Raw genomic sequence first — 12,272 nt, forward strand, 5'->3', positions numbered from 1 at the left:
CTCTAGTTCTCCTTTGTGCCGGTATCACAGACAGTTTTTGTACTTTGAGTGGGAGGGAGAGCAGCTGTAGTAACCCCTCCTACTGACTCCCATCCAACTCCTCCTACTCCTTTGTCTGCTGCTACAGTTAAAGGAGGAATCCACCAAAACAACTCTGCACTATGACAGAATTTGTCAAAACAAAACTCTAATTTTCATCATTCAATAACTATGGAAAGATGAAGATTTTTAATCGTGATTAATCTCAAAAACTCTATAGTTTATCTTGATTATTTGTTCATTTTATTTATCTTTTATATGTATAAAGAAGATTTTAGCATGAACTTAACTACAGAAAAAGGAACTTGTTATGGACTGAAACGGTAATAAAAGAAAAATCAAAAAATAAATGTTTTATCCACCTTATTCTGCTACTGTAAATCTGAATATGGGTGAAACTTCTGGTGCTAAAGCCGAAGTACAATGCTTAACAAATTTATTAGACCACCACCCAAAGTAAGGTTTATGCCACAGCGGCCCTAAATTAACAGCATTGGTAATTACCAAAATCATTTTTTAGGTTTCTGCAATGGTTAATATACCACTATGTAGAAGCTCTTTAACCAAAATGATATTTTTAATGCTAAAATATAATTATTATTGTTATCCATGAATTTTCAAATTTACTTATTTACAAAAAAACTGAAAAAATAGTAAAGCACATTATTATTTCTTGATTAATATGTCAAATTATAGTTATTTACTTGCATTCCTGAAGAGAAAAATTAGTTTTAGTGGTTGAAGGTTATGCCTGATTAATTTCTGACTTCCCAGTGAGCCAGCTCAAATTTGGAAATAAAAAGGTGAATTTAGTTTTAAATTCCTCATTCCTGTTCAAAATAGTAAAATGTGGAGAGCTCACTAAAAATGAAAGAGTCTGTATTAAAGCACTTCATGATGCTGGATGGTCTCTGAGACAAATATGACAGGTGGTCTAATAAATTTGTTAAGCACTGTACGTTAAATACATGTAATCTAGTACAGCAGTTCACATTGTTTGTATTGTCAGCTGTTAGCAAGTAAATAAGGTGGATACCACATTATTCCTGGGGGGGGGGGCAATGTAGCTATGAATGTGGGTCGAACTCCCCATACAGTAACAATAATAGCAAAATGCAATTCTTTCAAGGTCTTACTAAAGTGATTTAGCGTCAACAGTGGTTGTTCTGAAATAAATATTGGCTGTGATGAATACTGCTTCATTTTTGTTAAATCAATATGAGCTGAAACTTTTAAATGAGATTTTCCTTAATGCTCAGTAGTCCTACCTGCCATGTTCGTGGTACTTATATTGTGACAAAGTTTAATATGTCTCCCACAACAGTGTTTTCAACATGCCGTTCACTGTCTAAGTGCATTGGGGATGTGATTATTTCAATATTAATTTGTCATTAATTCTTAATACAAAACTTGACATTTACCCATCTGAACAGATGGCAACTTGAGTCATGGATGGTTTTATCAATATAATTCCCACATTTTAAGAGGGATTAGTTGGTGAAATAAGAATTTCAGCAACCCCACGCAAACTAGGAATTTATCTGAAGGTGATGTCCAAACTCCTTTAACAAAAGGTAATCGTCTCTTTTCATACTAATATAAAGCTAATAAAGTAAGCTAAATATGCTTCTCTAGGTTATCTGAGGTAATGTCATCACTTTGTACTCTCTAGTAGAGGTCAGAGATATAATAATGTTATCCTGTTTGAGGTCATGGGGGCTAGGAATATGGTGGATAACACAAGATGCAGATGACTTTTGACTTGTCCACTGAGCTGTCTGTGAGGATTTTAAGCTGAAATGAGACATTAAGGAGCAGCAGTGGACTTATTTTACATCAATGTGGCTGCAGGGAGAGGCTGCATTGGCCTAACCAAAGTGTGTTGAAAGGGACAATAAAGCATGCCATTAATTAATCCCAATGAATGAGATTAATCTTAACAGACCAAGTAATAAGACATTAATATCCCTGGACAGATTTCAGATGGTGCAGAACTCAGCTGCCAGGATTTTAACCAGAAATAAGGGCCAGCACACTACGCTTGTTTAAGCATTTTTACATTGGCTGCCTGTAAGTTTTGGTATCAGTTTTAAAGCACTTAGGGGTCTCTGTCGCAGCTTTATCACTGACTTTTTAATTCCCTATTCTCCTACACACACATTAAGATGCTCAGGTCTTTTATCATTCAGCCTGAAGCTCTTGAATGACCTGCCAGAGGAAATCAGATCAGCTGACTCTGTGCTTTCTTTTTAGTCACTTTTAAAAACATATTTTTACCGGAGAGCTTTACTGACTTTATGATTGTCTACTCTTTGTGTCTTTAAAATATTTGTTTTTACACACTTTGTATTTTATTGGCTTTTATGCACCATGCTGGTGCCATTTTTGCCACTTTTTTTTGCCTCTTATAACCCCTGTAACCACCGTTTTACTTCAAACCTCTTTTTGCCAAGTTTTGCCACTTTTCATTCATTTTCACTCGGGCTGCAATGATTCGTCGACATAATTGTTTGTGTCGACTATAAAAATTTGTCGACGCAGGAATTCAAGTGTCGACGCGTCGTATTATTGTTTTGGGGGCAGTATCGCTCCCACTGTTTACATTATTCACAGAAACTGAGAAGAAGAAGTTAAGCATGGCGGGAAGCACGGAGAACACACCAAAAAGCCAACCCAGAGCTTCTAAAGTTTGGGAACATTTTACAGAGAACAAACTGGTGAAACAAGTCAACTGCAAACTGTGTCAAGTCAAACTCTCATACCATGGCAGCACTACGGCAATGCATGAACACCTGAAAACATAAACACACTGTAGCTGCCGTGTCTTTAAATACCACAAGTGGGCAAGTTTGCAAGTTGCATGAATATCTTTTAGATCTTTTGCATTTAGTTACTGAGCCCTTTGTGTTTCAGGCATGAGGATTAATTCCAGTAGCCTACTTATAACGTTGGTGCCGTATGTTAATCAGTTGGAAAACCATCTTTGATATTTGTTAGGGTAATGTTTTTTTCAGTAACGCTATTTAGTGTGCAATTTACTTTAGTTATCAGTTCAATACTTTTATGTTAGAGGAAAAACAAACCTTGACGATGTAGCAACTCGACATGTTATGTCAATTTGCTAAACCATTAAGTTTTCACAGGTGTGCATGCATAAGAAGGCAAGGTAAAACGGGGATCCAAAATAGTATGCCAAATAGCCACGATTAGTCGACCAATCGTAAAAATAATCACCAGATTAGTCAACATAAAAAATAATCATTTGTTGCAGCCCTAATTTTCACCACTTTTTGCCCTTTTTAACCATTTTCATCACTTACCCATGTAAGCCAACCTTTTGCCACTTTTAGCCTACTATTGCCACTTTTGAATCACTTTTGACACCTCTTACTACTTTTATCCAATTTTTTGCCACTTTTAAATCAGTTTTACACTCTTTTTGCCACTTTTAGCCCATTTTGCCTCCATTTTAGTTTTACACTTTAAATCAAGTTTTGCCGCTTTTTCTTTTAGCACTTATTAAAAGTGCTAAAAGAATTTTTGCATCATTTGGAAATTATTTTATTATTTTTCCACCAATGTTTTTAAGGTTTCTTATACATTTTCTGTCATCCTGATGTCTGATATTACTTTCCAAATGGTTTAGTTTGTTTCTTTTTTAATCCTCAGACTTTATATTGTGTTCAAAGGACTGAATTTTTAGTCATGTAAAAAATATTTGAATATCAGTATCAGCTAAAATGAATATGTAAATATCGGCATATTGAATATCGGCAAAAATCCATTATCATTCATCCCTTCTTTTCACCAGTTTTCCCATTTTTGCTACTTTTGACCAGTTTTAGCCCATTTTTACCACTTTTAATACATTTTGACCACGTTTTGCCTCTTTTAACCCATTTCAACACTTTCTGCCTCTTGTAACTCTTTTTTTGTCACTCTTAACTCATTTTGTCAGTTTTATCCCCTTTTATTTGCTCTTTTTAAAACTTTTAGCTCATTTTCCCCTCTTAACCTATTTTTCTGCCACTTTTCAATCCATTCTCAGACCTTTTGTTTACACTTTAAATCCAAGTTCTGCCACTTTTTCTTCTTCCACTTTTAACATTTTACTACCTATTTTGGCAATTATTTAATTATTTTCCCAACAAAGTTGTAGCAGTTTTTTTCTACTTTATTTTCTGGTCTCAATGTTCCCATCCATATTGTTATTGCTTCCCTTTCTGTTGTAATGTAAGTGTTTTGCATCTTCAATAAGGCTGATAAATAACATTTTTTGTTGCTATGATATGAATGTTTATTATTCAGGTTAAAAATAAAATACGGTTATCACATATTCGGCTGGCCCTGAGAAAGCTCTCCCCTAAACTCTATGGATGGCTGTGCATGATTAAACTAAGTCTTCCTCAGTGAAACAAGTTCTCTGAACACTTAAAAGTTCTTTAAGTACATTTTACCGTTGTCTTTTCTGTGTTTAACTTTGCCCACATGTCTTTTGATGGGGTATGTTTACCTTTTGTTAGTCCCACTTTACTGTGTTTAAGCTCTTCCTCTTCTACAGCATTTCATGAGAAAAAGAGGAAATACTCAGGATGACACTGTATTTAAATGGAATGTAACCTGATTAGTTTTCCTCTTTATCAGTCAGATGTTAATAACGACAGGAGGTCAAAGTGCCTGAGAAGTTCTCTTAAACAAAGCATGAGCCTGAGGTGACAGCCTCCACAGGTCTGAGGGGACCAACAGGAAAATTGAAATGTCTCCTTGTTTTTTGACGGCCTGTGTGGGCGACAGCCTGGCTAAAGAAGAACAGCGTTTTCTTCTGAAAGTAGACAGAACAGAAAGCTTTCTCTATTCACAGACTGTCAGTCCAAACCCACAGCTTTCTCCTTCGTCTGTTCTTTATGGAGCGATCAAGTTGTCCTGTAGCAGAAAGTCGCCTCTTGGCAGTCAGCTAAAACATTGAGGCTTTTGTTGGGACTGAAGTGTCTTAGTAAGGAGGAATGTTACATTTATAAATAATTAGTCTGATCAGCTGAGAAGGGTTTGAGTGAGTCACTGTATCAGATAGAATACCTGCAAGGGTTTCCCATCAGTAAATAAATGGTTCGAGTGGGAGATAAAAGATTTGTGTTTCAGCCAAAGCTGCGCTCTGTAGTCCCATCTGAACAAACCACACCAATATTAGACCACTTGTTTGGTTGCTTTTGTATTGGTTAGGATAATATTTCCTCCTTAGGAGCTGACTCCAGTCATACAAACATGTGGGCTCTAGTTTAGAAACATGACACTGAGGTAGAGATGGTTCATTTTGGACTTCAGAGAACTACCAACAATAGCCAAACAAATGAAGGAAAATCTTGGCGAGAATCAAAGAGACAGTGGGTGTTTAACGGCCTGGTGCCTCTCTTTGTCAGTTCACCACAAAATAAACAGCATCAAGGCTAGAGTGAAATGTTCGAGAACATAGAAAAACCTGTACTATTGTCTTTGACTCGCAAAATAGTTCCATCCAGCACATAAAAACAAGCTCTTCACATGCAACTATGTGGTCGCTAAACAAAAACATGTGCCTGAAATCCCTGGACTGTTAAATTTCTTACAATGCCAGGAAACTGTCTGGAAGCCCCAAGGCCAAGACTGAAGGTTTAAAAATACAGGAGAGAAGGCATGAGAGGGATAGAAGGTGACATAATGATGTTGTGTAATGATCATCAATGGAAGGTGGCAGGATACGACAAAAACATTCAACCAATAGGGTCAAAAAGAATATTTTAAAAAGTGTGTCTGTGATACATTGCAGAGACGTGGAGCCGTAGTTTAAATTAATGTTTCTGTATACTGAGTTTTAATTAACAACAGTTAAGTAGTCTGACTGTGTTCAGTTACTGTGCTTATTACCTTTAAAAATATAAGAGCAGTCTAAATTGCTAAAATAAAATAAACTCAAGTATTTAACAATATCTTGAAACTCCTGTGAGGATTTTTTAAAAGGTTATGAAATAGATTGAAATAAATACAGATGCCTTCTTCTGAGCTGGAAAGCAAATGAGACCAGCAAAAACAGTAACTTCCCATATTACAGTGCCAGTAAAAAGCCCCCCTTGAATGTTTTACCCTTTTATTAATTTTATAAATCAATCACGGTCAATATAATATGGCTTTTACTTATTTTATAATTAGGGCCAGCTGCTTAGAAACACCCCAACAGCATGATGCTGCAACCACCATGCGTTATAGTGTTAGCATTGATGTGTAGTGCTTGGTGTCTTGTGTGATGGCAAAAATAGTCTCATTAGACCCAATAACTGTCTTCCTCTTGACCAGGGGTGTCCAAACTATGGCGGCCTGTGGCCCATTTTTTATTTCCCCCCCAAAAACTTGTTAAATGAAATATGGCCGTCAACAGAGCATGAAGCTTCTGCTAGACTATATCATTCTTCTTAAGCCGGGTGTACACTGTGTGATTTTCCTGCGATTCAGCCATGAATTTAAAGTTGCACGACTCACTGAAGTCAGGTCTACTTTCAGTCGGATTGGGGGTTGTTTGTCATGCTGTGTACGGGGGGGGTACAATGGCCGACCACAGCCTGACTACAACTTAACGACCTGCTCCTGACTGGTCAGGGGGATTTCTGGCATGTTTGATATTTTGGTCATACGACTCCAGACACTTTACAGTGAGAGCAGAAATGCAAGCAGGATAAACAACTTTGGGGGATTGTTTTCCTTTGTAAACAGTCAGACAACGTCCTAAATTACAATGACAACAGCTGGAATGGCTTTCTGATGGACCTCCGCTATGATATAGGAAATAAACAGGAAATATTCCTATCCACAGACCTGCAGCTGACACAGAGGTGATGCTGTTTGTGTGTGTTGGGTAGAGATAGCGGTATTGGGAGAGAGAGCGAGAGAGAGCAAGAGATATAGGGGGAAGAGAGAGGGAAAATGACTGGAGAGACACTTGACCCTGAGTGTGTGAGTCTTTTTAAAAAGGAAACTCCGTGGGTTTCTGTCACAGTCCGTCCTGACTTCAGTTGCACAGTGTGAGCACTGACGTCGTGCACGAACGTCAGATTGTACAGTGTGAGCACACAACTCGTGCACGATAGTCGTGCGTTGTAAACAATGCAGTCGTACAGTGTGGACCAGGACCCCCTGAAATCTGATTGTCCTCCTCAAAATCCTTAAAAATGATTGGCAATTTGCCTCGTCAGCCACAAACTAGCCATTTAAGCATACCCAAACACTAAGCATATCTTAACCTACATTAGAGTATTAGAGTGGCCTTACTTACTTTAATATCAAGGTGAGGTATATGAAAGTGGCCCCACCATCCTTATATATTTCTGTATGCAGCCCCAGATGGAAAAAGTTTGGACACCCCTGCTCTTGACCATGGAGTCTCCCACATGCCTTTTGATGAAGTTTAGTCCAGACTAAATCTGAGTTTTCTTCAACAGTGGTTTTCTCTTTGCCACTCTCCCATAAAGCTTTGACTGGTGAAGAACCAGGGCAACAGTTGTTGTATGCAGAGTCTCACCTATCTCAGCTGCTGAAGCTTGTAACTCCTTCAGAGTTGTCATCGGTGTTTTGGTGGCCTCTCTCACTAGTCACCTTCTTGCGCGGTCACTCTGTTTGTGAGGATGGCCTCATCTAGGCAGATTTACACTTGAGCCATATTCCTTCCATTTCTTGTTGATGGATTTAATTGAACTCCAGGGGATGTTCGGTGACTTGGAATTTTTTTCTGACTTCTACTTTTCAATGACCTTTTCCACCATGCCTCTCAGCACCAACATGTCCTGTGTAAAAATCTCTGTAACATGTAATACTAGCAGCTTAAATAAAAACTGTAGAGCAAATCCTTAACAAATGCTGGAGCATAGACAGCCTCACAGAGACCCAGAGGCCCTGCAGCTCATTCATGTTCACCTTGGAAACAGAGGAGGCACAAATGTTGTCCTGGTGTCCACAAACACACAAACAATCAAGTGAAACCAGCCAGACAGGACTGGTCCAGAAATGAACTACAGAGAGGAAGTGATCTGGGGCCAACACAGAGAGAAAAGGCTGGGAACAACCTGCTGTGCATTTGTTATGGCATATGATTGATATGTTTGCTGGAGTTTACCTCCAATAAATGCTAAATGTTTTGAATTGATGAAATTTTAAAGCATTTTTTCTAAACACCCCATCTATTTAAAACATCCTGCAGGCCTTATGAAGCCTGCTGGGATGTATGACACCCCAGACAAGAAGAAAACACCTTCCAGATTAAAGATTGTCAGTAACTCTGTTGCAGCATTTATATCTAGATGAGTTTTAGGCTCCTAACATCACACTGTGTGCCAGGTTCTCCTCTGACTGATGTCACTGGTGTGCAACACTATCATTATAATACTAACCCTAACCCTTGAAAATACCCGCCTATGTGTTGGCCTTAAAGGAGTGCTGACTAGTGCTAACAAGTCTGCATGTTGGTCTCATTCAGTCTCCTTGACAAAAAATAATCTTCTCATCTGAGTTTTTATTACCAAAGCTCTTTTTTTTAGCTTATCGTCCTTCGCCGTCATGGAAAAAGGTTGTCAAAGAGCGTCTTTAGTAATAATGTAGTCATTTAAATTAACACTGCAATGCACCTACTCAGTGAGTGTTGGAGGGCATGGTATTCAATCGGCCACTTTTGTGACTGAAATGACAGATTTTACATTTACATCAGGCTGTGGAGTTGATATTCTGGTGTTTTTTTTTCACTCTTCTTCTCACTGATGAACACCTCATGCAGACATGAGCCTTACAAAGACAGTCAGGATGTCAACTTTAGATATTACTCTCATCTTCTCTTTGAAAAATGGTTCAGCTGCACTCAGTCTGATTTGACATAAAACACAAACTAAATCAGAGACCTGACATTTCAAAGCTCATGAAAAAGCAGGCTGTAGTGGGTCTATACAGGGCACCGTGCTCCCCCACATATAATCTTATCATCTCAAAGCCTTTGACTGCTGTGTTAAACAAGTACTTCCCACCCACAAATATTTCTCCCTCCCCCACTGCAGCCACACGCCACAAGTACAGTAGTACAGAAAAATGACCACATTTCTTACTAACTCAGTGTCGCCTCGTCTTCACAACTTTGTCACTCTTATTGGCGCCAGATCGCTCAAAATGATCAGAGTGACTGTATTTGTGCACTTCAATGCCTGAAACAGTGAGTAAAACACTGAATGAAGGACTTGAGGTGGAAGAAGCATGCACACCACATGTTTACTTTGGATCCTGTGTAGCTTATGTAAAGTCTTTCCTACAGTATCTTTGCCTTAAAATCAGCCCTCAGTGTTGCATGTAAGTAAACGGTATGCACCCTAAACCACCAGTCTTAAGTTAAGCTCTGCTTCATTGAAAACCAACATGAACAGGGTCGTCCAGTTTCCTGTAACCACCAGGCCAAACTCCATGTTTGGAATTTCAAACCCCCAGCTGGCCGCCGTTCCCCTTTTCTGGATTAAACTCAGTTTATATGAATTAAGTAATTCCCAGTGGTTAGAAATAACCCTGCAGAAGGTTTCACTTTCCAGCTTCATCATGCTTCACTGCAAACTGTCATCTTGAGCAAGCAGGCTGTTAAACGCTGATTTTAATTTTGTCCCGAGGGTAAGACGAGCTAAACTGCATGCTTGAATAGCTGCAGAGTGGTATTTTAGTTATTACTGAAATAAAGACAAGCAGACTGATGTTTGTTTACTGGTTTCATAGATACAGGAGCTTGAAACTCAAAAAGAGAAGAGACTTATTATTGCAGCCAAAACTTTTTGTGCCAATAGGATGTGGTTGTGTTAGTAGGGTTGGGTGAAAAGGTGGAAAAAAAAAAAAAAAAAAAAAAAAAACCTCAGTCTCAACTACAACTCCTGGCTGGCTTAAAAGCTAACAGAAACTGCCAGTAACACTGCCACTGAATGCCACTGAATGCTACCTATTGAGATAGCATGGGGCGGCGTGTACGAACGCAGCAGCCCGGCGATCCATCACTAGCAGTAAAACAAAGCCCTACACTTACACTAGAACTGAAAGCGTGCCCAGGGAGTTTACATCTTTCCTGATGGAGACTTGGAGACTGAAAGGAGAAGGACGCAGATCAGCACGATACCTACAGCCAGGGGAGGAGGAGGAAGAGACGGCATTGTGCGAGAAGGCGGAAGCGGGGCAAATGAGCCGGGCTGCAGGCTAGGCTAAGAATGGTCCCACACAAACCTGTCACCTCTGTGTCTGTCCTCACAGTGCTGAAAAAAATTAACCAAAACACCATCATCACCATATCTTTACGGGGAAGTGAAAAAGCTGCACTGTGACCAAATGAATCCATAATTAGACTACAGTTTTATTTCAGTTGTGGGGTGTTACTCAGCAGAGGGCCAGTTACCGTTGGCAGCTGTTTACTCTTCCTCCTGTTAAACCGTTGCACTTGTGTCAGCCATTAAAACAACTTCACTCATTTAATGTTGTTTCAACTTGACTGACACCCTCATTATAAATTCTACACTTTTAAGGCCTCTAGCACTGAGAGGAACACAGTAAGGTGGACTTTAATATGAGACTTGAGGAAGGTTTAGACATAACTTTCAGTTGGCATCACACCTCATCTTACTTCTGTTCTCTATAGAGAAGTTGACAGTCTCAGTTATCATCAATAAGTGTTATAGCAAGTTTTATTTTATTCTATTTTTAATGAAGGAAACTTGCTGTTCAACTAGATGCTCTAACTGTTGAGGAGACAAGCCTGGGTGATACTTCTGCAGAATCTCATCTGAGAAAAAAACGCAGAGGAGCAAAGGGGGATAGTTAGATGGTCCACTGTGCCTTTAGGGAACACAATAGTACCAAACAGACTTACCCTTATCCTGCTGTTAAATATGGAGTTAATATGGTGAAATCATGACTGTCATCTAGCTGGCATCACACTGACTCACAGTGACTGCTGATACTGATACAATCATTGAGTGCTTAATCATTCTTAATCATGAAGAATTTCTTGCCCGTCACTTCCCGAGCAACAGTGTTGTTCAGCCAAATACAAACAAAAACATAAAACTGTCTGTACCTGTGTAGACTTTCATTTTAGCTGTGGTGTAAGGACAGTTCTCCTGTATACCTGTATGTAAACATCACTAAAGTAATGTAGTGTGGACTTTCCTGGTTTTATTAATTTGAGTAGTATCCCTGTGCTGTATCAGGGCCCAAAGAGACAAAACCCTACAGTTTAGAATACAGGCAACGTAAACATGTTGTTTTAAGGAGATGGAAAAAATTAAATTGCCTGGTGCTGCAGCTCCACATAGTGGTCAATGGTACAGTGCCTATAGAAAGTAAGTCATTCTGAAGAGCTTTGAGACTTCAAGCATGGTACTGTGATGGATGTCAACTGTAAGTGGTTTTAGTAGAAAGTGGAAGCGTTTAGGAACAACAGCAACTCAGCCATGAAGATGAAGACTATGTGATCAGAGAAAAGACTCAACAACTGCTAAGGAGCATGATGCATAAAAGTTGCGAACACTCTGCTGATTCCATATAAGAGTTCTGAACTTCCTCTGTCATTAATGTAAGCTCAAAAAGTGCGATGGGAGCTTCCTGGAATGGGTTTCCATAGCTGAGCAGCTACATGCTAGCCTCACATCACCAATTCTAATGCTAAGTGTTGGATGGAGAGGTATAAAGCACGCCTGTTTGTTGTGAAAGATCTGCACTTTTTCAGTGTGTTAAATGTGAAAGCTCATATCGCTGTGGCAATAACATTGTGAAAACGTGTGTGGGATTGCATTTCATTGAAATGGTTCCAAGAATTGTCTTCATTTCCAGTGTACATTACATAACACAAATATTATTACAAGCATTAAATGAAACCTGCTACTTACAGGTTTGTTCTTCTTGCTATTCACTGACTACACAGGCATTTCAGCCATTTTTATTCAATATTTTTGGGTAATATTTAAAAAAATGCATTAAAACTGAAAAGAAAGGTAAGGTAATATTTTTTAAGGAAGGTTTGAAAGCCTCAGCATTTACCTTTGGTTCCTTATAGGCTCTGAAGTTGAAATACACATTTGAAAAGATCTCAAGTGCAGCACATCGCCCCCTGATGGCTGCCGAGCAGCTGGAGGTAAAACACTTCCAACTAGTTTAGAGTTTATGGTTAAAGCTTGTAACAGTAAATATTGGATAAAATATCTTTT

The sequence above is a fragment of the Cheilinus undulatus genome, linkage group 2, assembly GCF_018320785.1.
Source record: "Cheilinus undulatus linkage group 2, ASM1832078v1, whole genome shotgun sequence".
Taxonomy (NCBI): domain Eukaryota; kingdom Metazoa; phylum Chordata; class Actinopteri; order Labriformes; family Labridae; genus Cheilinus; species Cheilinus undulatus.